General features: G+C 46.6%; 1 long non-coding RNA gene across 1 annotated transcript in view; it reads left to right on the forward strand.

The window, feature by feature from the left end:
• The window catches only part of LOC146811655 (uncharacterized), a 118,665-nt gene that overhangs the window by 93,230 nt on the left and 829 nt on the right, over nt 1-24,606 (forward strand). The window contains exon 3 of the long non-coding RNA XR_014966765.1: nt 2,958-3,056. This is a non-coding gene — a long non-coding RNA (uncharacterized LOC146811655). The remainder of the gene's footprint in view (nt 1-2,957; nt 3,057-24,606) is intronic.

The following is a 24,606-nucleotide window of genomic DNA, read 5'->3' on the forward strand; positions in this document are numbered from 1 at the left end:
CTGTGTTGCCTCTTAGGTACTCCGTCATGATGGCTCCATGTAACAAAATTTTCATTTGGTTACGTTTTAATTCCTTTAATTCATCCCAGTTCTGAGCTTGGGAGAGATTTTGACTGATGTTCGTGTCTGGTAATAGTGATGGTCCTGCTAAAATGGCTGATGCTATATCGTCCGAATAGCCAATACCCAATTGTTCTGCCATATTTTTTTATAGTTAGATGATTAGCTTTTGCTTTAGTGTATTGTTAAAAGGAGGGAGAAGGGCACGTGAATTAAATGTGAGTGCTAGTGAAGGCCACTTGAAAAACAGTTAATGGTTTATATTACAGATAATTTCTGGTGATACACCCTGCAGCTGCGCGCTGCGTTAACACTATAATCACTTTAAGGTAAATTCGAAAAACACTTTTTTTCTTTACCTGGAGGGGTAGAGAGGATGTCAAGTTAGAGTAACTCCTCCTATAATATAATCAATTTTTCACTTAAATTACTCTAACGGATCAACCGTGGTTGATATTGGTGCACTTCAGTGGGGAGAGATGTGAAGGATCTAATTAGAGTAAATACCTACGTCTTCACCAATAGGTGAGCAAGGAAAAGTCTTCCTTTTTGTTTATTTACCCTCACACACCCTAGTGGTGTCATGCTTCATCATCGGGTCACCCCGACGCCTAAAAGTCGGGGTGGGCTCAACCACAGTATTGGGAGCTCTTGATAGAAGTTGGTGACCTGGGGGGCTAAATAAGTTAAAATACCTCAAACAGATCCCCGGTTTCCCTTTATTCTTGGGTCTGTTTGGGTAACTAAAAATTAAAGATTGGGTCTTACAAGGAGTCTTATGGTCCTAAGACCCTAGTGCCAACATGTTTCAGTCCTATTTTGGCCTTATAGGTCCTGGACTTTCATCAGGGCTAAGTATTGGCCTCCCTAGGAGACAGGATATAAGGGGGTTTCCCTATCCTGTATGCAAATCAAGGGCAGAGTAGCTGCTCCTTGTAACAATGATTGATGATTTACCAATCACGGGTAGTAATCCATCTGTAAAGTAAAAAGACAGACAACAGAGAAAAACGAAAAGACAAAAACAACATACATTTTATAGTAATGTCACTGTTTTTCTTCCAGATTACGTCCCACATTGCGTGCTCTGGAACTAATTAATAAACCACTAGTGCCAATATGTGTCTATGACATAGTGGTAATCAATTGCTTCCAAACCTGTGCCACTCATGTGCTTGTCATCATTTAATACTATTAAGTGACAGATGATCGGTGGGGTGGCTGTGGTACTCAAAAACTGATCTCAATTCGTGTCAGTACGTCTATGTTTATACTAGTGTAACACTCCATGCCTCACATTCATACAGTGTTAGTGCGAAGAATAGCCATAATCGTAATCATGTTGTATTTATGATTTATCCCTCCTGATTCTGTGCACAAAAATGAATAATAAAATCTCAGTCCCTTACCCGATTCTCGAATGGTTTCTGTATCTCAGGGGATCGTTAAGCATCTAGGGGTAGCTTTATAGTCAAACCCTACATTAATGACCCCAGATGGTTAAGGGAAAAAAATATGGCGAGTGGTTATTGTCTGACCTAACAAAATTAAGTATCTCTCGTATTTCCCATATGGAGAAATGGAGGATTGAAAATTGCTTGGGGATCGTATTGAAAGTTTATCCTACTCAGACTTACTTCTTCAAAAGTCCTGCCCCGCATGCACACCTACTTGGCTCCGGTCCCCGGCTCTCGCGTTTTGAAAAGCGAAGGGGCCCTGTTTTTGAACCCGTGGGTTGTCATGGAGACAGATTGGAAGGACGTGCGTCCTAGGCGCATTTCCGTATACGTCATCACATTAGTTACGTACGCGGATCCATGGGATTTGTAGTTCCAATGTATGCATGCGCCGCGGTCGGAATCTTGAAATAAGATTCAATGTTTCATATGTTAGCCACCCACCTCGTCTCCCACATAGTTTATCCTGGCTCATGAGCCAAAGTAAAGTAGAGGGATGAAGAGTACAGTGAAGATGGGGCTAAAGTTCTGTATGAAAAATGTATTTCTTAATTACATGTCTTTTATTGGCAACACCCTCTTTTACATCTTCCACTGTACATTTAATTCTTCTTTTTAGCTCATATATCTGGATTTTTAATGCCTTCTTCATATGTTACTTTCTCTGTCTGTCTTGATCTCATTGTCAATAATTTTCTTGATGTCTTTCACACCTTCCTGCTCCTTAACTTCTAAGCCATCCTTCTTTGTCAATATTCCTTTATTTGCTCTCATTTCTCACACTTTTGAAGAGGCTGATATATGTCTAATTTTGGTATCTTTCTCTCTCCCACTGACTCCCTTATCGCATTTCCTCACCCCTGCATCCCTGTTTTTCCACTTGTACTTTCACATACACTTACTGCTTTCTGACAACCAACTTATCTCATCTCTCTTTGTCTGTCTGTCTGTCCCTCTCTCTCTCTATCTCTCCTCTATCCTACCACTGTTCTCCCATAACCTTCACATCTTCTCATTCATGTTCCTTCTTCATTCCTGGCATACCCTCCCCTCTATTCCCCTTCCACATCTATCCTTTCCACTCCCTTCCCATCCCATCCCTTGCCTTCCTTCCCCTCTCCTCCCCATCCCTGCCCTTCCCTACCATTCCCTTTACTTCCCTCCCCTCCTCTTTCCTCCCCTGCCCTCCTCATCTTACCTCACTTCTCCCCTTCTCCCCTCTCCCCTCACCTCCCCTCTCCCTCCCCTTCTTCTCCTCTCCTCTTCTCTCCTCTTCTCTAATCTCCTCTCCGCCCCCTCCTCTCCTCTTCTACCATCTCCTCTCATCTCCTTCCCTCCCCTCCCCTCTCCTCACCTCGCCCATCCATTCACTTCCTCTCACTTCCCTTTATTTCACTTCACTTCCCCGCCCATTCCCTCCCTCCCTTCACTTCCCCTCAGGTGGAGCCCTCAAATGTCACTATAACATTGGAACTCGTAAGGGGACCTTCGATTGTGAACCTGCTCATGATGTGTGTGTACACTTCAGTAATATTTTACGTGAGTATTTATTATTTTATTTATTTGAAGAATTTTTAGGGCACAAACAACGACCAAAGTGTCTTTTGGCACTGATTGGGACAAACTAAGACAGCTGACAATGCTGCAAAGATTAAAATTCCACAAACACTCACATTCAAGGATTATGTTTGAATAACCATATTTTAAGGTGTCCTAAATTTAGTATGGTTACTTTGAGACATAACCAGCAGATGGAGTTGGTTCCAGACTTTAGTTGAGTGATCAGAAAAAGCTTCGCAACCCACTCTTGTTAAGAAATAAACATATTAAGTGCACCTTGAAATAGACTTCACTGGTATCAAATCATGGGTGCCAGTTCTCCTCCCTTTGCAGGACTGGCCACATGTCACACCCACATGTCACACCCACAGCTACTCTACAAATTCCAATTTGTTGCTGTGAGGGCAAGGACTTGAACCTCCTATATTACCCCAAGCAAGAATTTCTAAGAGCAGTACCATGTATATAAAAGGTGGGCAAGGGTAGTAGTTGCTACCCCTAATTGACATCTGTGTATCTAGCAATTACACTAAGGCTCTCATTACAAGAGGTCTGGAGGAGTATGCTTGCATTAGATACCGTTCTGGGCGATTCCGAGTACCCTGGAAGTTCTGAGCCTGAGATTACTGAATCTGAAAATACTGGGCCTGGAAATTCCCAAATCCACTGAAATCGAAGACTTGTAGGATACTACTGGGGCTGTAACAGCTCCTGCACCCATCCCTTGCCCTCCGTGGTAATGAAGATTACTTGCAAGTAATCCGATTATTACCTCTTCATTTCCTTCTACATCCCATTTCTTACTTAGTGAGCTATGACTGAGCTAACACCCTCCCTTTATCAGCCAAAGCGCATATGAAAGAATATAAACTGAAAAAAGCTGGAAGAATTTTATATAATAACCATTCCATAGTCTTGATGCATTTAAATTATATATAAAGTTGTGTTGGGTACACATATTCACCTTATCTCTGGTGCCTCAACAAACACAAATAAGAAAGCAAACAATTTCTATGAGCTGACATCGTTTCCAAAATAAGATTTAACCCAAAGGGTAACTCAGAGAGAAACATGCAACTTATTATGTAAAATAAATGTCGAAGGTGAGGCTCCATTGCAGCCTTACATATCTCTCTAAAAGAAACCTCCACCTGTTAAGCCCAGGAAGATTTCATTCCTTTAGTTGACTGATTCTTTATTTTCTCAGGGATCTCCTTTTCACAACCCTGATAAGCTGATGAGCTAACTGATCTTATCCATCATGCTGTAGTGGAAGAAGATGATTTTCTCCCTCTCTTAACAGGTTTGGAATTTGCAAAGAGGGCATCAAAGAGCCTATATTCCACTGATCTCCTAAGGTACATTTGAATAGCCCTCCCTACATCCAATAGATGCATCAAAGGGTCCTTACTGGTATTATCTGGAGGTAAGTAAGCGAGGACAATCTCTCTCTCTATGGAAGTTGGAATTAATCTTAGGAAGAAACTTGGGATCAAGATAAAGGACTGCAAAATCCTCAAATGGTGAGATTGTCGGCAGACTAGAGAACCCAATTCACCTATTTGCCTACCGGACGTAATAGTTACCAGGAAGATGGTCTTATGAAGGAGAAACATTTTAGTTGAGGCCTCCTATGGTCCCCTGAAGAAAAGACAGGACAGGGAAAAGATCCCCAGGTGGAAATGGATTACAAATTCTTGTTTTAAGAGATTAGAGCCTTTAAAAAGCCTAGATACTAAGGGGCCGATTACGATCCTGGAAAAACCCGGTACAAACCGTGGGTCGGAGCTTTTTCTCCGTCCGACTCGTACCGGGTTGTAAAACTTTACAAACATGCAATTACGATTCGTACGGAAACGCCATTCCCGTACGATTCGGAAAAAAGACAAACCGACAGAAAAATACATACAAATGTGATCCGGGACACCGCGGACGTGACGTCCGGACGGAGTTAGGCATGTTTTTACGTACCAGCAATTACGATTCGCACCGACTGCAGTCCGGATGGGAAAATTTTTACGGCACCTAAAAAGTGCCGGAAAAGCTAAGTACGCAGCGATGCGAGCTGATTAGGGGGCCCGGTACGCGCAGTACCCCCCCCGCCCCCCGTATGTACGGAGCGTACCCCCGTACCCCCCAGCCCCCCGTATGTATGTAGCGTACCCCCCAGCCCCCGTAAGTACGGAGCGTACCCCCGTACCCCCCAGCCCCCCGTAAGAACGGAGCGTACCCCCGTACCCCCCAGCCCCTCGTATGTACGGAGCATACCCCCGTACCCCCCAGCCCCCCGTATGTACGGAGCGTACCCCCCAGCCCCCCGTATGTACGGAGCGTACCCCCATACCCCCCAGCCCCCCGTATGTACGGAGCGTACCCCCACCCCCATATGTACGGTGCGGACCCCCAGCGTGTGGGGGCTGGGGGGTACGGGGGTACGCTCCATACATACGGGGGGCTGGGGGGTACGCTCCGTACATACGGGGGGCTGGGGGTACGGCACGCCCATCCGCAGGGGGGCTGGGGGTACGGCGCGCCCATCCGCGGGGGGGCTGGGGGTACGGCGCGAACATACGGGGGCGGGGGGGGGGGGGTACGGCGCATACCAGGCACTTGTTTGGACATCTCCATGGTTGCTATGGGAGTTCGCTCCGGACGGTCTTTTTTCCATACAGTTGTACAATCGGACGGATGGGACGGATCGTAATTGCGCATTGGGACTTCAGTTTTCCCATTTGTATGTAAAAATGTCCGGGGACGTGTCGGAGACTTTTCCCGACCTGAGGACGTGTGGGGGAATTTTCCCAATGCGATTTGTATGGACTTTTTCCCATACGAATCGTACTTGGCAGTTTGTACGGCGCTTTTACCATTTGTACGGAAAAAAGTCCAGATTCAATTCGGTTGGGGACATTTTTTCCAGGATCCTAATCGGCACCAAAAGGTTCAGCTGCGGACAACTCAATCCAAGCACATCTAAATTACTGTATTGCAGATCATTGCAATTTGAGGGTGGCCAGAGACAATGGTGCCGATTACGATCCGGGAAAAACCGGGTACGAACCGTCGGTCGGAGCGTTTTCCCCGTCCGACTCGTACCCGGTCGTAAAACTGTACAAACATGGAATTACGATTCGCACGGAAACACCATTTCCGTACGAATCGTAAAAAACACCGACCGACGAAAATATACATACGAATGTGATCCGGGAATGCTGCGACGTGACGTCGGGACGCTTTCAGGCAGCGTTTCACGACCCTGGAATTACGATTCGAACCGACAGCAGTCCGGACGGCAATATTTCCACGGCACCCAAAAAGTGCCGCAAAAGCGAAGTACGGCGCGAATCGACCAGAGTAGGTGGCCCGGTACGCACCGTACCCCCCCCAGCCCCCGTAGGTATGCGTCGACCCCCCCCAGCCCCCGTAGGTATGCGCCGACCCCCCCCAGCCCCCGTAGGTACGTGCCGACCCCCCCCCAGCCCCCGTAGGTACGCGCCGACCCCCCCCAGCCCCCGTAGGTACACGCCGAACCCCCCCAGCCCCCGTAGGTACGCGCCGACCCCCCCCAGCCCCCGTAGGTACGCGCCGACCCCCCCCCAGCCCCCGTAGGTACGCGCCGAACCCCCCTGTATGTACACCCGTGTACGTGTCGAACCCCCCCGTGTACGTTCGAGTCGTACCCCCACCCGTGTATGTACGGTGCGTACCCCCCGTGTACGTTCGAGTCGAACCCCCCCGTGTACGTTCGAGTCGTACCCCACCCGTGTATGTACGGTGCGTACCCCCGTGTACGTTCGAGTCGAACCCCCCCGTGTACGTTCGAGTCATACCCCCACCCGTGTATGTACGGTGCGTACCCCCGTGTACGTTCGAGTCGAACCCCCCCGTGTACGTTCGAGTCGTACCCCCACCCGTGTATGTACGGTGCGTACCCCCGTGTACGTTCGAGTCGAACCCCCCCGTGTACGTTCGAGTCGTACCCCCACCCGTGTATGTATGGTGCGTACCCCCCGTGTACGTTCGAGTCGAACCCCCCCATGTACGTTCGAGTCGTACCCCCACCCGTGTATGTACGGTGCGTACCCCCGGTGTACGTTCGAGTCGAACCCCCCCCGTGTACGTTCGAGTCGTACCCCCACCCGTGTATGTACGGTGCGTACCCCCCGTGTACGTTCGAGTTGAACCCCCCCGTGTACGTTCGAGTCGTACCCCCACCCGTGTATGTACGGTGCGCTGGGGGTACGCACCGTACATACAAGGGTGGGGGTACGACTCGAACGTACACGGGGGGGTTCGACACGTACATGGGTGTACATACAGGGGGGTTCGGCGCGTACCTACGGGGGCTGGGGGGGGGTCGGCGCGTACCTACGGGGGCTGGGGGGGGTTCGGCGCGTACCTACGGGGGCTGGGGGGGGTCGGCGCGTACCTACGGGGGCTGGGGGGGTCGGCGCGTACCTACGGGGGCTGGGGGGGGTCGCCGCGTACCTACGGGGGCTGGGGGGGGTCGGCACGTACCTACGGGGGCTGGGGGGGGGGTCGGCGCGTACCTACGGGGGCTGGGGGGGGTCGCCGCGTACCTACGGGAGCTGGGGGGGGGGGTCGGCGCGTATGCGGGCACGTCTCCATGGTTGCTATGGGAGTTCGGTGCGGACGGTGATTTTTCCATCCGGTTGTAACCTCGGACGCACGGGATGGATCGTGATTCCTCGGTCGGACTTCGCCTTTCACGTTTGTACGGTGAATCGTACGAGGACGTGTCGGACACATTTTCCGACCCGAGGACGTGTGGGGAATGATTCCCAATGCGGTTCGTATGGACTTTTTACCATGCGAATCGTGATTGCCAGTTCGTACGGCACTTGTACGATTCGTACGGTAAAAAGACCGGATACGAGTCGCACGGGGATATTTTTTACCGGATCGTGATCGGCACCAATATGTTGTACTCTTACATGAAGTAGACGCTGTTAGCCATGTAAGATCTTTTAGTACCTTTATTCCAGTTGTACAGCAAGATGGTTCACTGGTACATCAAACAGGTAGTACAGGTAACAGGATAAGGTAAGTAGGGTAGCCCAGTAGTCAGTCCTTGGTACTATGCCACAGCAAACCACTTTGTAGTATCAAACCCCACCAGGAGCAGCCTGCCTGCTGCTCAGCCCATCTGTAACTGTCATCTCTCACCCAGTCAGACTCCCAACGTTCTATGCATCACAGCATTCTCAACATTCTACTCCAAACACACGCTGTGGCTGAACAGCAGGAGAACTGGGAAACTGCAAGATATGAAAATACTATGCAGGGCATAACATATCCCCCTTCTTTTAACATGAAAAACAAAAGTGACATCTGTACCATGGAAATGCAACAATGCAATATGAGCAAGCCATACACAAAAGAAAATACACTTGTAATAAAATGAATACAATAGATTGAGACAATAAGTAGCGTATAGCAAAAGGGGAACAAACCCGCACAAAGCACATATTGCCAAGTCTCAAACATAGCAAAATTACCCAAGAAAAGAATGAATCAAAACCAGGGATGTGCAAATAAGAACATCACGAGAGATAATGAACCATTCAAAGTAGAGAACGGATAATATACAACAATTGTAAAAATTGAGTACAACAACCCATCCTCTCCCAAAAACAAAAATGAGAAAGTGTCATCGCGTTAGACAAAAGGTAACCACCTTGCCACTGAATTTGAGTCTAACTCCCAAGCATGCACATCCTGAGTAGGAATGACCTTGAAAAGCATGGGACCCATCCGACACATACCAACTCTATAGTACAATCCCTAAAGAAAGGGAACAAATGAAAAGCACAGTTCCTAGCATAAGAAAACTCACCTACGTTGTGAAGATGACTAAAAGCAAACCTTCACTCCTCTTGTGAGGTACAAAAACTCGGGATTATGACCCTAAAAACCACCCTAATGAAAGGGTCTAAGACTATAACAATGAATATGGGACCACATAACTAAAAGATACACCCTGTGTAGGGAAACCGTACCCATAAATCTAAACCAACCCAGAGAGGGTAAAATGTTATGTTAACTGGTGGAAAGCAAGAAAACATGACCCGCGTCCGGGGTACCAAAAGAAACTAATCTGTAAACCTTGAATGGGAACAATACCCATAAACTCACCTTAGTAAAGGCTGCGTGTAACGCACTATGGAAAGGGGCTAGCACCCAAACCATGACCATCCCTCATGTAAGGGAACTGTGAGTAGAAATTACACTCACCAACCCGCCTCAATAAAAAGGCCGCGTGTACCGCTTAATGTGTATCAAGACCACATACCCACCCCAGAGCAGGGGTTCCAATAACTCTAAATGGGAAGGAACTAGAACCAAACCCATACCCATCCCTAAAATAAGGGAACGTGTAAACACAGCCCATGAAAGACACTAAGAGGGCATCCCTTGCGTAAGGGCACCGAACCTGTGGAATTTGAACCACTGAGGACAAGACACCTCAACTTTACACTCACTAACAAAACCAGGCATACGTGTAGCCTCTGCCCAATAACACCACTAATAGGGCACTAAACTGTGTGATGAGCACAAACCAAACTTGATCCCCGTAACTAGGGAAAAACCTGTGATAACCACCCCGACATTAGATGTCCCACCCATAAGTAGGGAAGTAAAGACTGTGGCAAATCACTATCCTAAATAACATTACATGAAACATGCAAATTCTTCAATTGCAAAACATCTTAAAACTGTATCTCACACCGGTGAGCGATCTCTCACCCGAAAACACTTCCACCACTAAAATGATTCACCATTCGTGTCGTAGACACCAACGCTCCAAACAGTCACACCATGTTGAAACCAAATGCTCTGAAACAGGAACATTCTCAGAAATTTAGTTTTCCAAATGTCGACGTGAAGCGGGACAGTCGCCAAATAGTATATAAGAAAGATTCTGCCACCGGATACTTTTGAATCTTGAGGAACCAAGACTACCACTCACCGCCGGTGTACCAAACGGCACCATCTGTCCTCAGGTAGATGATCCAAACAATCACCTGGATCATCAGCAGCCAGCTCACACATTTTCTTGCTTCTTGTAACTTTATAAAAAAACGAAACACACAAAAAAAACTGGCTGGCAAAAATTACGTGGTTGGCAGATAAGGTTCGCGTCTAAAGATGAAAATTACGTGGTTGGCAGATCAGATTCGCGTTTCAAATGGCAGCACGCTTTTACATGCCGTGTCGAGTGGCTCACGGCACGCACTATGTGCCAAGCGTCTAATAACCAGTAGTGAAGACTTCGTTAGACGTTTTAAAAGACCCAAGAAGCCGCGAGCGTCTTCGTGAAGGTAGGCTTTCACGCACCAAGCAGAGCTCTCGGTACATTTGTATTTGAATATTAAATAGGCGGTTGAGACTCACCGCGACCTTAAGGCCTCAGGGCGGCTTCCAAAAACCATAACAAAGAAAAAAATAAGTCTCACCAGCCGCTCCATGCTTTTAGCCGCTCCCCATGAGAAACTCGTACTTGTTCATGACTTGTAAGTGATAATGCATATCACTTACTCTCCTTCGTGTGAACACTCCACGCTTGTAGAACAATGAGGCATGTACAAAACGTTTTTTCAGGCACAACTAAACCGCCTCCCATGTAAGACTTGACTTGCGCTGTATCCAAAGTAAACTGTAAATTAAAAGTCAGTCTTTATGCACCTCCAAAGTAGCGCCAACACCAGGCATCATCAAAATAAGGCGCTAAACAGCAGTCCTTGTTTGTCTTGATCTTTGCTGCGCCTAAGTACTTGTAGACATATATTTCCATGACATTAACTTTCCATTTAGGCGCAGAACTTGTGGGTGTACGCACAACCACACAGTACAGCACTCTGTTGCTGGGGCTGTCCGATGTGCAGGACACTGGTGGGGTTGCGAAGAGTGCTGTGCCACTTTCTTTTGTTGCTTGTGTCATCTTGAGTTACTTCTTTTGTTGCGCTGTTAGAAATTTCTTCTTCTTGTTCCTAGTTCATCTCCAAGGGCATGTAGGGCAGTGAGTACGTCTCCAACTCTCGCTCGTCGCCAAAAATATGTTGTACTCTTACATGAAGTAGACGCTGTTAGCCATGTAAGATCTTTTAGTACCTTTATTCCAGTTGTACAGCAAGATGGTTCACTGGTACATCAAACAGGTAGTACAGGTAACAGGATAAGGTAAGTAGGGTAGCCCAGTAGTCAGTCCTTGGTACTATGCCACAGCAAACCACTTTGTAGTATCAAACCCAGTCAGACTCCCAACGTTCTATGCATCACAGCATTCTCAACATTCTACTCCAAACACACGCTGTGGCTGAACAGCAGGAGAACTGGGAAACTGCAAGATATGAAAATACTATGCAGGGCATAACACAATCCCTTACCAAAGCAATCCTGTAGGTATTAGAGGATATTTGGAACTGAAGCCTCAACTGAAGAGAAAAATCTCTCCCTCTGCAGAAAAAATGAAAAGAACCTCAGTGATGACTATAAACCTTATTAGTGGCTTCTCTTCTGGAAGATTGACATGATCTAAAAACAGAAAGAGAGAGAGGCCCTTATTCAAGAGCCCCTCCCTCTCATTCTCCAGACTAACAGTCTTAGACAGACCACATAATTCAGGGGTAGTAGTGACTGCAATAGGAGAGAAGAAGGAAACAATGACAGAATCCATTACTGCTCCAATGCCAACCTGCTCAGGAACGGAAACAAATGGCAGAACCAACGTTATTTCCTCTGTTTTCTTGCCAGAACACTTGAGAACAATGGAATGGATGGAAAGGCATAAAACAGCCCTTATGGCCAAGGGCTGGCCAAGACATCAGTTGCCACAGCTTGATGATCTTGAAACATCAACAGAAAATTCAGGAGTTGAGAATTCCGATGAGTTGCGATTAGATCTCATATAGGACACCCTTACATTCTGAAATCTCCCAGAAGATTAAGGCCTTGAGGTCAAAATCCTTAGAGCTTGGAAACATCCTGCTCAGATAATCCACCTGAGTGTTTAGAGACCTCCATCACGTAAATGACTCTGAGATCAAATAGATTGTGCTCTACCCAGGTGCAAATCGATTGCACCACATGATTCAGAGAGATGAAACCCATACAAAACTGATGGATCAAGCAGGACATTGCCAGGGTATTGACAGTACGAACCATGAGAATTTTTCCCTTCAACAGATGTGCAACGTATTGAACTGCTCTCCAGATAGCTGTTAACTCCCTCCAGTTGGAGCATCTTTCCAGCTCCCAACCCTGGCAGAGACCCTGAATTTTCCAGTCTGTATCACTGCCACCCAAACCCTGCTGCTCACATCCCTTGCTAAAACAACTGGATTAAGGTATGCAAAGAGAGATACCCTGTTCAAAGTTGGGGGAATTATAAACCATGCATGGCTCCCACGCTTGAGTGGGAGTTACTGGAATTAGGTCCTTGCAATTTCCCTGGAGAGGCAACCAGTGATTGAGACTATGAAGTACCTCTGACCCAAGCATCTGTTGTGCCTTTGGAACAATGCTTAGAGTTGCTGTCTGTAAACAGAAAAAAAGAAATATATATCTCTCCTTTCCTGAAAACCACAAAACAGAAAGATTTCTGGGAAATAATCATAGTTTACTATATTTCCCTGGACTCCATGGCACTCTCTTGCCGAGGCTTCTTTTCCCTTTGACAACATCTGTAGCATGATCTCGAGTTTGTGCTTCCTGGACTTTGAAAGATGTACCATCCATTGGATCATGTTCAATAAGATCCCTATTTATTTCAACCTCTGCAACAGTTTGAGGAATATCTTCTGCCAGTTCACTAGGCACCCAAAGTTCTACACAGTCTGTACTGTTAACTCTGTATCCTTTATTGACTGGCTCGGACAGGGAGACTAGATTAGAAGGTCATCCAGATATGGGTGGGCTACCACACCTGAGCATCAGGAAGACATGGTTCCAGGACTTTGGTCAAAACTGTGAGGGAGGTCTTTAGCCCATTTTAGCCCAAGAAGTAACACTTGAAACTGTCATAGATGGCTTCTGACAGCAAACCTAAGGACCTTTGTTGTGGCAGAGCTATGGGGACAATCAAATAAGCATCTTGTAAGTCTTAAATAAAATTACCCCTGGATATGAGAGTACTGACCTGTTTCAGAGTGTTCCTCTTGAAATTCAGATTGAGGAAAATCCTGGAAAAGCATCCCAGATCCTTCTCCTACAAAGAGACAAGGTGAATAGCTTACTTGACCTACAGCAGGGATATACTGGTCCAGAGGGCTTTCATCGGTATCTTGTCCCTGAGCCAAAATTTCTGAATAAAACGTGGGTCTGGAAAATACAGAAGTGCTTCTATGAAGTATCACTAAGAAACAAGCCGCTGAATACATGATATTAAATCTCTCCAAGTTTGATGAAAAAACTGCAGATGACCTCCCACTGGCCCCATAGAGTTTCTGGCATAGGCAGAACCTCAGTTTCTTATTGCCTCTCCTAGCTGCTTGACGAGAAGAAGACCTGTATTGGTTTCCCTTAGGCTGGAAACAACTCTTATTCTAGTAGAAGTTGGTCTTTTTCCTCTGATAATGCTCATACTTCTTCTTGCCTCTTTTCCAAGATTTCTGTTTATGACAAAAAGGTTTAGTATGCTTCTGACTCTAAAAAGATTTAAGCAGATTTTCCTAGCACTTATCATCAGAGAGTGTGGTACTCAAGAAGTGCATTCTCAATAAACAGCTCTTTTGAGATGCCTCCACTTTGCAGTTCCTAAGGTGCAAACGATGCCTGGCAGCAAATTAACTTTCTAAAGCCATGGCTGAAGCTCTCAGGCTGTCAAACATAACATCTAACCAGAAATGATCCTGGATCGCCATTCTCCCCAATAGCTGTGAGTAATCCTTATCCGCTTGAATGCAGGATGAGAGAGAGAGATTGAAAATAGTTGCCCATGGATTGAGATCCATATACCCAACAGATCCCTGCACTCAAAGCAAAACTAAGACCTGCATTAAGTCTTTTCCTGGCACCCTCAACCTTCTTATTTCCAGGGTTTGAAAGGACAAAATTCTCAGTAAGAAGGGATGGTTTGCCCACTAGGTGCTCTAGAAGGAGGTCCATCACCAGTTTCTGAGGCAGTTCAGTCTCTCCTTTAGCCAAAGGATTGAGCCTCCCCGTGAATATGGGAACCAAGGCTCTGTCAGTGTCCTTCCATTCTCTCTTCAAAGGATTTTAAATAACAGCAATCACAGACACCCTGGGAGAAGTGGGTCTTTGGAATTGATAAAACCGCTCCCCACTTGTGCCTGGCTAATCCTCCTCCACAGACAGCTGAAAATTGTAAGAGAGGTAGGAGACCACCGACTTTAGCTCTTCTATTAAAAAATATATTTCCCTCTAGGAGTGAAAGGATCATCTAGAAAACCTGCCTCCTCTTCATCATACTCTGGAGAAGCCCAGGAGGGGCAGGGGCACAGAGATGAAACATAGAAGCAAAATCTGTCTGAGAACAGGATAATCCTGAGGGGATGAATTTTTTTTTCAATAGCGATTACGTGTTTTAAACAGGCACCTCACCATGTTCTGAAAATCCTTATCAGACCCAGAGGGAGATCTAGAACCCTGTTCCTTGTTCTTGACTCAATGTAGGTATCTTTCAGTGAAAAGAGGGGAATGGTGTGCATTATGCTTCTCCATTATAACCGCAAGGAGGCACCGATGAGAGCAACACAGAAAATGAAATAATCCATGGTCCACTTGGATCCATAATTGAGAGGTCCACCAATTTCCTGATCAAGATGAAAAGATAAGCAAACATCCAGCCGCCTAAGGTTTCTCTTAAAAGATAGGCTCTATAAGCCTCTGTAAGTTCCCAAGAGGCAGGATTTACTCTAGGGTGTATATTCCACCCAGTACTCAACCCCAAAGATCGGTAAAACACTTTACCTGTCTTTACTTGTCCCCTCCCTTAATTTTTTTTTTAGGTTAAAGCCTACAAGACAGCGTAGCCGTCTGGTTTGCTGAAGACATTTTGGGGACATTCAGAAAGCTTCCCTGGGACGCACCCTGTCCATTGCTTACCATTGGCTGTGTGGTTTGCAACTCAAATTTCCTTGCTTTCTATTTGCTGGCTCCATTTGTTTCAGGCTTATCAGCTTGAGTTTGTCCCTTCCCTTGTCTAAACCTTGCTCAGTGAATCCTTCCGAGATCTTACTTTCTGTAAACAGACCGTTAAATCTTGTTCTTATCTAGTCACATTTGCTTTGCAAGGTCAAATGTCTCCCGAGGGAGCTTGGCGTTTACTTTTATTTCTGTGATTTCAAAGTGAGAATGTTTATAAGAAAGCAAGAGGAATGCACATCAATGTCCCAATGGAGCCATCTTTTTCCCCTCCTATGTTGCAGTTTACAAGGCTATAACATAATCCTCAAAATAGTCCTGCAGGGAGGAGGTGAATGCCAGGGAGGAGGTGCATGCACTAAACAAATATTCATATTGAAGTTCTTCTATCAAAGCACTGTTGGCTTTCGCTTTATGTGACTGTCAAGTGAATGTCTAAAGATCTTTATGTTTACAGTGAGTGAGTCTGTGTACCAAACCCTTTTGTACTAATAACATGCATTGGCAAGCCAAAAGATGTAGCCTACACAACTACACTTAATAAGCAATAGCCTCAGTATGTGCAAAACGTCCACTAGCACTGTGCCAAAAAACAACTAGAAAACCCAGATTATTTCTTTCCTAAAAATTACAAACAGTAGCCCGGAAACCCACTACATTTTATACTCTACAGCCTTAAAAATCGTGTCTATGTCAAAACATAGTTTTTATACTTGGATGCGTGTTTTGTCACCAATGATAATCATTGATCATTTTGATAACGACGCTGGTAGACGCTAAGAGCAAGTTGCGCTTCCAGTTTTAAATTGTTAAAATTGTAAAATTGCCTTTTAATTGTCACTTGTATTGCTTGTGCACTGCATCGTGTATTTTTATCTAGCACCACATTGTGCTTGCGAATCTGCCCGCATTTGGTTAAAGGCATTCTGAGGGATGGGAAGGTTTGGGGAATTTAATACTGCACTCTTATCTTAAATTCTTGCTTCGCGTCCGCTCCCCGGTCCACCACAGCTTTTGCTGAATGAGTGGAGGGAGTATTGACGCCACATTTCCACTCACTTCCACTTTGCCACTGACGGGCTCCATCTTCGGAGGGAGACGGTCAAGTCGCCTCACAAGATCACCCGGTGTACACTACAAATGCAGTAAATGGCGCTGACGCGCATTTGATAACGACGCTGGTAGACGCTAAGAGCAAGTTGCGCTGCCGGTTTTAAATTGTTAAAATTGTAAAATTGTCTTTTATTTGTCACTTGTATCGCTTGTGCACTGCGCCGTGTATTTTTATCTAGCACCACATTGTGCTTGCGAATCTGCCCACATTTGGTTAAAGGCATTCTGAGGGACGGGAAGGTTTGGGGAATTTAATACTGCACTCTTACCTTAAATTCTTGCTTCGCGTCCGCTCCCCGGTCCACCACAGCTTTTGCTGATTGAGTGGAGGGAGTATTGACGCCACATTTCCACTCACTTCCGCTTTGCCACTGACGGGCTCCATCTTGAGAGGGAGAAGGTCTAGTCGTCTCACAAGATCACCCGGTGTACACTACAAATGCAGCAAATGGCGCTGACGCAAGCAGCGGGAGCACCAGCGGCACGCCAAAGGCAAGCCCGTCTGCGCCTGACGCGCCCGAGCGGGACCAGGGGCAAGAATCCCTGGTTCAGCTACCACAGGTCAGTTGTATTACTCCAGCGCACAGCTTAAAGCACTGAACTCCATCCTAGAGCCAAAATGTGTACACTCTATCCTGGTTCAGTCGTCCCAATCGAAGTGCTCCCAGTGCCAGTTCAAACTGCCCGCACCTACGAATCCTCCCCCATCTCATGGGAAAGTATACAATTTACTCCTACTTAATTGCAGATCTCTGCCGAAGCATACTAGTGAAATCTCAATACTAATACTTCTAAAGGAAGAAGCCCCTGAGGTTTTATTCCTCACACAAACATGGCTCAGTTCCAGCTCAGAGCCGGATACGGTGTAAGCTCTCCCCCCAGGCTACCTGATTCAGAGAATGGATAGAGGGACAGGCAAGGGCGGAGGAATTGCTATCGTATATAGGGATCACCTGATTTGTCGTCTGCTGGGCAGTCTGTTGTTAGATTGTGAGAACATCCATTTTATGCTCGAATTTACATCCACCCTCACATTCTCTGGCATTCTTATTTACCGCCCACCTGGGGCGGTAGGCCAGTTCGGCAGAACTCTGCTAGAAACAGCCAGTAATCTTGCGAGTCTCACTGCTAATCTTACACTCTTGGAGATTTTAACCTACATTTTAACAACCCCTCAGCTTCATTAGCTACAGAACTGACACAGGACCTTCTGACCTACCATCTAGCCCAGAAGTTCTCGCTAGCAACACATGAAAAGGGACAACTCCTGGACCCCAACTTTCTAACCTGGAAAATCTTGAAGGGAAAAAACCCATCCCCCTCCCATGGTCAGACCACTTTTTGATCCCCTTTCAGTGGGTACATTCCAATACGACACCTGGTGCTTCACCGCCACGCTGTCAAATTCGACCATGGTCTAAACTTCCTTTGGAGAGCTGGATATCAGAGCTGGAAAAAACTATACCAAACCCCGCCATTGACCCCATAACAGCTAATAAAAACTTCGGCAACTGGAGGGGTCTTTCGATCTGGTGCTCCCCAAAGTGGTATAATTCTAATCTACGCACCCTACGCCAACAGTGTAAAAAAGCAGAAAGAGAGTGGAGAAAAGACTTCTCTTCTGACAAAAAAAAGTGAATATAGGTCAGTCATTCGCCAGTATAAAGCAGAAATAAAACCTGCCCAAGCCTCCTACTACAAGGGAAAGATGCTATTGGCATGTAACACCCCAGATAAATATTCAATATTGCCTCAAAGCTAATGAAATCAACTGGCCCGGCGGTTCTACTGGATTCATCTAGTCAGCGATGCACCGAACTGGCCAATTTTTTCTCCGCCAAAGTCTAGAACATTCTTAAGATTCTCCCTCAAGAGATCAGGAATATTCCTAGCACAGACACAAATGACAGTGGGCAGTTAGGACAACAGGAACCTACGACCTCCCCTAAAACTGGTTTGGATATGAATGGCTGTGGGCAGTCAGAAAAACAGGAATTAACGTCCTTCCCTATGCTAACCCAGGAACGTTTTCTTGCCATATTAGCATCTGTAAAAAGTGGATCCCCTTTAGACCCAGCCCCTCCCAACATTCTGTCGCTGGTTGGACCAACCATTGCCTCCACTGCTACCTGCCTGATTAACTCCTCATTGGATAAGGGTGTGGTTCCCTCAGAGTGAAAAAGGACAATGGTGCGTGCATTGTTAAAAAAAACCAACCTGGACCCTACTGAGCTAGGTAACTACCACCCTATCTCGCTCCTGCCAGGTATCAGCAAGATAGCGGAGAAACATGTAAATCACATCCTTTCCACTTTTCTTGAGTCCAATGGTGCTCTCCACCTCCACCCCTCCCAGACAGGCTTCCACCCCGGGCAAGGGACGGAGAGCGCAATACTATCAGTGGTGGAAGATTCTCTGAAAATACTGGATGCAGGAGGAGTAGCAGCAATAATTCTCCTCGACCTGAGTGCGGCTTTTGACACGTTTAATCACTGGGTCTTGATTCACCGCCTCAGGAGAGCTGGAGTGACAGGAACAGCGCTATTATGGCTGCAGTCCATTTTAGAAGAGAGATCCTTTCAGGTTTTCGAGGGCAATACCATCTCACGGCCCTTACCCCTACAGTGTGGAGTCCCACAGGGCTCTTCACTGAGTCCCACTCTTTTTTCGCTAAACGCTTCCAAACTCTGGAATGACCTCCCGCTACATATACGGAGGGAACTGAACCATCTAAAGTTCCAGAAACAACTTAAGACCTGGCTCTTCCCCTAAAAGATCAGCGCCCCTAGCCCCAGACGTTCACAGTGCTGGGATGTCTCCGGGTAGCCATGCGCTATACAAGTGCCAATACAATACAATACAATGAAATTGGTGAACATGTGCCACTGAAACAACAACGTACTACTACCAGAGCCGGCTTTAGCATTGCTGGTATCTGGAACAACACTCTACGCCACTTCACTCCATGCCACTCTATGCCTCTCTACTGTACTCTGCACCACTCCACTCTATGCCAGTGCACTCTACTCCACTCTACTATGCACCGTTGCACTCTTCACCAGCTAAATATATACCAGTCCAGTATAGCCCACTCCAGTCTACTCTGTACCACTCCACTCTATGCCACTTCACTCTATGCCAGTCTACTCTGCAACACTGCACTCTATGCCACTGCACTCTATACCATACCATTGCACTCTACGCTACTACTCTATGTCACTGCACTCTATCTTGCACTACTCCATTCTATCCAACTTCACTCTACTCTGAAACAATCTACTGCACACCACTGCACTCTACTCCACCGTGCACCAATCCTCTTTACACCTCTGCACTCCATGCCACTAATCTATTCTGCTGCACGTTAACCAGCACTCTACCCTGCACCACTCCACTCTACATCGCTTCACTCTACTCTGAAACAATCTACTGCACACCACTGCACTCTATGATACTGCACTCTACTTCCCTCTCTGCCACTCTATGCCACTGCACTCTATGCTGCACCACTCTACTCTATACCACTCTACTCTACTCCACTGCCCTCTATGCCATACTAGTTTAAACCACTGAACTGTACACCACTGCACTCAAGACCAGTTTACTCAAAACCAATGCACTATATGGCACTGCACTCCATGGCAACTACTGTGAACCACTGCACTCTATGCCACTATACTCTACTCTGCAACACTCTGCCACTGCACGCTATGCCAGTCTATTCTACTCTGCACCACCGTATTCTGCTCCACTCTACTCTGCACCACTCCATACCACTCCACTCTGCACCACTCTACTTTACACCACACCACTCCATGCCGATCCACTCTATGCCTCTCTACTCTACACCACTCTATTCCATGCCCCTCTACTCTATGCCACTATACTTTGCAAGACTACAGGCTCTGCCACTGAGCTCAATGCCACTGCACTCTGCACCACTGCACTCTTCTCTGAACCACTCAACTCTACTGGACTCTAAGCCACTATAATCTTCATCACTCCACACCACTCTAATCTCTTCAGCACCACTGTATACCCCTGCACTCTATACTACTGCACCCTAAACCATTCTACCCTACACATCTGCACTCTACCCTACCCTGCACCACTCCACTCTACCCTGAAAAAATCTACTCTATGGCATTGCACTCTACGCTACGGCAATCTATGCTGCACCACTCTACTCTATACCACTGCACTCTATGCCACTCAAGTCTACGTCACTGCACTGCAGGTCAATGCACTCTATACCACTTTAATCAAAATTATCACACTCTATGCCACTGCACTATACGCCAATCTACTCCTCACCACTGTACTTTACACTACTTCACTCTAGGCTACTCTACAACACTCCACTCTATGATGTTCTACTCTATTAAATTCTACTCCACTCTAGGACCCTATACTCTACTCTACAAATCTCTACTCCACTTTATAACACTACTTTACTGTATGACGCTCTATAAACTCCCTCTATGCCACTCCATGCCACTTTACTCCGCGCTATTCTATGATGCACTACTCCACTCTATGCCACTCCACTCCATGCCACTTGACTCTACAACACTCAACTCCACTCTATGTCATTCCACTTTACGACAATCTACTGTGCTCTACGTCACTCTACTCTACACCACTCCACGACACTCTATGCCACTCCACGACAATCTACTCCACTCTGACACTTTAAACCACTCAACTCTACTCCACTCAATGTCCTTCCACTCTACAATACTCTACTCCCTCCATGAAAGCCCACGTCACTCCATGACAAATATAGCACGTTACAACGCGTGCTTTTACCACACGGTAGGTAACAATGCGGTCGTTACAATGACCACATTGCTACCATGAGTGGCATTACATCGCAAGTCGCTTCAACGACTTTCACTAGATGGTGCGCTGGACTTAGGTATAGTCAGGGCTTTAAGTGGGCCAGGTATCACCGGGTCTGAGCACTGCCAGTTTTTTAAAGTGGGCCTAGAAACGGGTCTCTATCGGGCTCTGTTTTGTGCCCTGGCAGAAGCGGTCCATTTCTTTCGGGACTGCAGTGAGAGCAGAGTGGAGATGCAGGGGCTCTAAGAAGGGGTGACACAACAACAAAGCCTCTTTAACAAGAAAATGGTCTTTCAAAGACCTGTTATTTACTCGGGTGCGGCTGTGTGTGTACCCGGGAAGCTGTCTCAGCCCGGTCTGACACACACGACAAGGAAGGTGGGGTGGGGGGGCTGAAGCCCTTTGATGCCAATGGGCGTTGCGCCCTGTGGCAAGACATCATGCCAGGTGAGCGTTGTAGGGGAAGGGAAATCCTTCAAAGAGAGTCATTTTCTCTCTGGGTTTCCCTCCCTTTTTGAAACTCAGGAGCCGCAATATTGTCGTGGTGTCAAGCCAATAGTCCTGACTTGCTGTAGGTATGATGTACTTGTTGCATCATATATCTGGATGCAATGACAGGAACAGCAAATTACAAGTCGGGCGGCACATTATGCTAAGCATGGATGTTTAGCTTATGTGTTTTTAGCCACGCCCTTAATTACAATGGCCACTCCCCTTTCAGAGACCCCCCAGTTTTTTCATCCCACTTAAAGCCCTACTCCAGGTAGCGCAACAGTAGGGAAGGTGTTGGATCTAAAATCCAACACATTCCCTGGTGTTGCACGCCACCTAGCGCAAGTCATTGAAACGTCTTGCGCTGTAAAGGCACCCGTTGTAACTACCGCATTATTATGTACCTACATGATATTGCCAGCGTTGTAAACGCCCTCTCCCCTTCATGACACTCCACACCACTCAACTCTACTTGACCACTCTATGCCACTCCATAACACTCCACTCTACTCCACTTACTTGACACTCTATGCCAGTCTCCTTTACCCCACTAACTTCTAGCTATGCTGAATAGCAGCAACGCTAGAGTGCAACATGGTTAAAACATATTGGAAAACCCAGTAGTTCTTGCATAGGCGACACCTATTGGCTTTATGTCCTTTCTTATGTTCCTTTTTTTCTTTTTAGGTTTCACCTACTTAGCACTTGCGCTGGGTTTGTGAAATCTTTTGTATTAAATATAAAACTTAAAAAGACTTACATCCCGCTTCCATGCTTTCTTTGCTTTTCATTGGTTCCTTTGCTTACGACTTACTTTTCCTCCATTTCTTTTGGCTGTAGCATACTTTTCCTGCATTTACCAATGCTTTTTCCTCTTGTGCTTCTCTTATCAGTTTCCCATTGGCAAAGTACTGTTTCCATCTGCTGTTGTGGAACCGTTTTTTTTTTAAGGTTGTCCATGTAGGGCGCTTGTTTACTTTCAGACGAGTGCATGTTTCTGCTAATGTGTAGTCCTCTATCTGCTGTTTCACTTCTATGTGTTGGCTCCTTATTATTAGTAGCTTTATGCTCTTTTTCTCCCCACATCTTTCTGAAACCTTCAATCAACATAGCTCACACCTCAACTCTTTCCTCTTCAATGCCCTCATTTTACTCTGCTGCATGTACTTCCTTGCATACCCTTCACTTCGCCACCCCCTGCACACACAACACAAACACATCTGTAAGCACTGCATTTTCTTTCACTTTACCTCTGTCAATATATCAATGGCTGTGTACTTCTGTTACACACTTTTGCATAGAATCACAATTAGCACACCTGACCGTTGCTCTGTGTGCTCCGCAGAGATGCCAAGGATAGGATGAGCATCAATTCTGAACCCTTTAATGACCCACTGGCAGGCACAGTGAGAAACCCGTTCTGCCTTTGACCTGAACTCCTGAGTTCTCAATCATGGCTCACTTTAAACACCAGCCAACATCCTGCCCTGTCTCTGCCCTTGCCCCGTCACAGGTCCTGACCCGTCACTGGTCCTGCATGGCCACCGCTGCTGCTCATACCTGGTCAGTGCTCCTTCCACATCAACGCTTGTGGTGCCTGCACCCTCATTGTGCCATTATTTGTTCATTGAAAAAAATGATATTCTGAAACATATTGCACTTACATAAGTTTCAAGGAACTATTTATACATCATTATTATTAACCATGAAGGCGAAACCGATGCATTACCAATGCTTGTTAAGAGATGCACATTAGTGCTCTTACAGAGAGGAAAAGAAGCTCCATAAGCCATAGTGACCACATTCTCAGAAACTATCCTTCTGCTCTTCATTGAGAATTAGTTCCCACTAGGTGGCGCCCATGGCCATTAAGAAACTATCTAGAATAAAGCACCACTAAAATTAAACGAACAGTGCTTACTGAAACCGTTTAATTCCCAAAAGGACACCGTAGGAGGCCGTGAAAAACAAGTAAGCGATGCTGCAAGCAGCCACACCATTAACAAACATATGGTGCCTGTGCAGACGTAAAAATGAGAAGACATGATGCCTGAGCAGCCACGACTCTCAAAAGACAAGCAGTGGCGCGGCAGGCGCGTACACTAGGGGGCAGATTTATGTTCCCTGGCGCATCCCTGCAAATCAGCAGGGATGCGCCAGGGAAGATGCATCACGCAAGTTTGCCCGCGCGCTACCGCAGATGCGCCGCATTTACAATGATGTGCAACATGGCGCAAGGACAAGCAGATGCGTCACGCATCTGCCGGTGTAAGGTTGCCGCAGTGCTGAAGTTGTGTCGCAAGCGCGACGCAACTCCAGCACTGTTCCAACCTGCCCTATCCCTAACATGGTGCGTCACGCCTTACGCCTGCTTGAAGCAGGCGTAAGGATTTGACGCACCAGCGTCGGAAAAGTGACTGCGTGAAATCTTGTAGATTTCACTGCGTCACTTTTCCAAGGCTTTTTCCGACGTAACGCCCACCCTGCATACATTAAACCTGACGCGGGTTTAATGTGGCGCAGGGCTTTACAGCGTGACGCATCTCCCTAGATGCGTCACGTTGTAAATCTGTCGCAGCATGGCGCTAGCTTTGCGCCGCCGCTGCGTCACAAAAGTGACGCAACGGCGGTGCAAAAGTGGCGCACGGAGCTTGTAAATCTGCCCTAGATTCCTCGAGCAGTGCCCTCCTCACAGCCACATGGGAACAAAGAGGACTCTTCAACACCCAGTCGCTATGCTATGCAGAAATGCTAGGGGCATAGTTTATCAAAATAAACGAGAACATTGCTAACACTAAACAATGTCTTCGATAGAGGGGCCGTAGTACCCCCTGGAAAAGAAGGATTTACCCTTACAAGCACCTACAGCGCTTAGTAAGTGACTAGGGCACAACAAATAACTGGCAGTCCTGGGAAAAGTGAGGGAACTTATGAGTAAATCCCTATTCCAGAGGCA

Source organism: Triturus cristatus, chromosome 7 (genome assembly GCF_964204655.1).
Source record: "Triturus cristatus chromosome 7, aTriCri1.1, whole genome shotgun sequence".
NCBI lineage: Eukaryota > Metazoa > Chordata > Amphibia > Caudata > Salamandridae > Triturus > Triturus cristatus.